The sequence below is a fragment of the Grammomys surdaster genome, unplaced genomic scaffold, assembly GCF_004785775.1.
Source record: "Grammomys surdaster isolate TR1022 unplaced genomic scaffold, NIH_TR_1.0 125818, whole genome shotgun sequence".
Lineage (NCBI taxonomy): Eukaryota > Metazoa > Chordata > Mammalia > Rodentia > Muridae > Grammomys > Grammomys surdaster.
The window spans coordinates 2,070,811-2,072,790 of record NW_021620648.1 but is presented as its reverse complement, the minus strand read 5'-3'; the positions used below and the strand labels follow the sequence as shown (position 1 = coordinate 2,072,790).

The following is a 1,980-nucleotide window of genomic DNA, read 5'->3' as shown; positions in this document are numbered from 1 at the left end:
GAATCGGGAGAAGACGGCGCAATGTAAGTTTTTCTGTTTACCCAGGATGAGTGGGAAGGTAGAAACAGAACTGATCTAAAAATGGCTATTACCCAAGCCTGAAAATGGGTCCCAGAAGACCCAGTCACCCCTTCTAGAAAGCTTAGTAAGAACATCTTAACAGAGCTCCTAAGCAGGCACTTGGCAGTTCAGGATTTTGTCTGCTGGTTGTTTTCTTTCCACTTAGACCCTACGTGGTTCAAAGCTAAGACCTGGGGCAGGATGGACAAGGTAGCTCTGGGAAGATGTCTCTCAGCACCACTGCCCTGGGCCCTGGGCCCTGATTCCTGTCTAGTCCCTGGGGATGTTATATTTATTTTACATAAGTACACAGAGGAATACAAAATATAAAATCTGAGAAATTGAGGGAAAGTGAGACACTTGGGGAGAAGATGGAGCTGCAGACCTTGCTCAGGCCAACTTTGACTCTTTGACTCCTCTGGCTTCTGGCTTCTCCTCCTTGGTTTTCTCCTCTTACCTCTTCAGGATCTCTCTCTTCTTCATTCTCTGTTTTGACTCTTTTGGCTTTTTTGAAGTTAGAAAAGCTCTTTTGATCACTTCCTCCCTCCTCGTCTGAATCGGAGAATTCTTCCTCACAGACAATTCGTCTGTCGGAGGAGCAGATGGAGAGGCGCTTGTCAGGGTCTTCCTCATCACCGCTCTCTCCTGGGATGGCATCCTCAGGTGTGGCCTGCATTTGGACCCCAGGGACATGGGGCAGCATTTTCAAAGAGCCATTGCTTGATCTTTTCCAAGGCATTCATTAGTGTTCTGGTTCATCATATTGGAAGGGCTGATGATGTAAAGCTTGAAATCTGGTTCAAAGAAGTCGTTGTACGGTAGCTCCTTAGGGACCTTTGTGTCCAGGCCAAGAGGTGTTATGGATGGTACAGCCATCTCCTCTCAGCTTTAGCATAGGTAGGTTGAAATTCTTCTCAAACCCCAAACACTTGGCATGCCCTTTGATGGTCATATTGAAGAAACCTAACCGATCCCCAGACAGGGAATCTGCGCCACACTGTAAGATCACTGCACTAGGCTGCAACATCTCCATTACTTAGACATGACTGGCTTGAAGATGGCTTCACTGGACTCATCATCAATGCCGTCTCAAAGTGAGATAACAGCATAGTACTTGCCTTTGCCGGCCCCAATATCCCATAGATCCCCAGTTCCTGGGAAGTACTCTCTTTATTTATGAAAGGACACAGTCATGACCCAATCAACAGTATAGAAGGCCTCTTGCATGGCATCCTCTGGTGATACTTTAGCAGTCCCAGGATGGCCAAGACGGTATCATTGATATAACAGAAGCCAGATACTTCAGACTTCTTCACATGATGCAGGCCACTCAGCCCAGTTCATAGTGAAAGAATTTAATGTAGTCATCACTGTGGTACTTGGGCATCTCAGCGTTGGCTCTGTGAGGACGATAGATTTCCATTTTTCAGTAGAGATCATAGTTGAGCAGCAAGGTATGAGTCATGCGGATTCAGTGAGGCTTCATTGGGTGACCTTGGCCATAATAGTAGTTTCCAACATCCCGTGGTAGAGTCTCTCTCTAGTGTTACTGTTGTCAAAGACGACCCTGTGTCAGCCTCTGACCGGCTTACACTTTTAATCTGGTTCTCAGGAACTTCTGTGTTCCTTTTGGAGCTAAGCTGGTTCAAGCAGCGGTGTGAGGGTTTATCCAGCATGGTTCGCGTTTTTGTGTGTGTGTAAAGCAAGGGAGGATGGCTACAACTACGCAACCATGATCTGTGCACGCTCTTCCATTGTTTTTAATCTTTTAGCTTTAAAATGCCTGACCCGTTAGCAGTCCAGGATTAAGGTAGTTATTATCCCATGTAGGGTTGACTTTGCACCACACTGAAATAGCTAAAGAAAGGAAAGGAAGACTGACAGGAGGGCCTGGTGGCGAGCAAGATGGCACAGACTCCG

General features: G+C 46.6%; 1 pseudogene; it reads right to left on the bottom strand.

Annotated features, from left to right (window-relative positions):
- Nucleotides 1–450: 450 nt before the first annotated feature.
- On the bottom strand, nt 451–1,736 carry LOC114640457 (annotated as a pseudogene).
- Between the last annotated feature and the right edge of the window lie 244 nt (nt 1,737–1,980).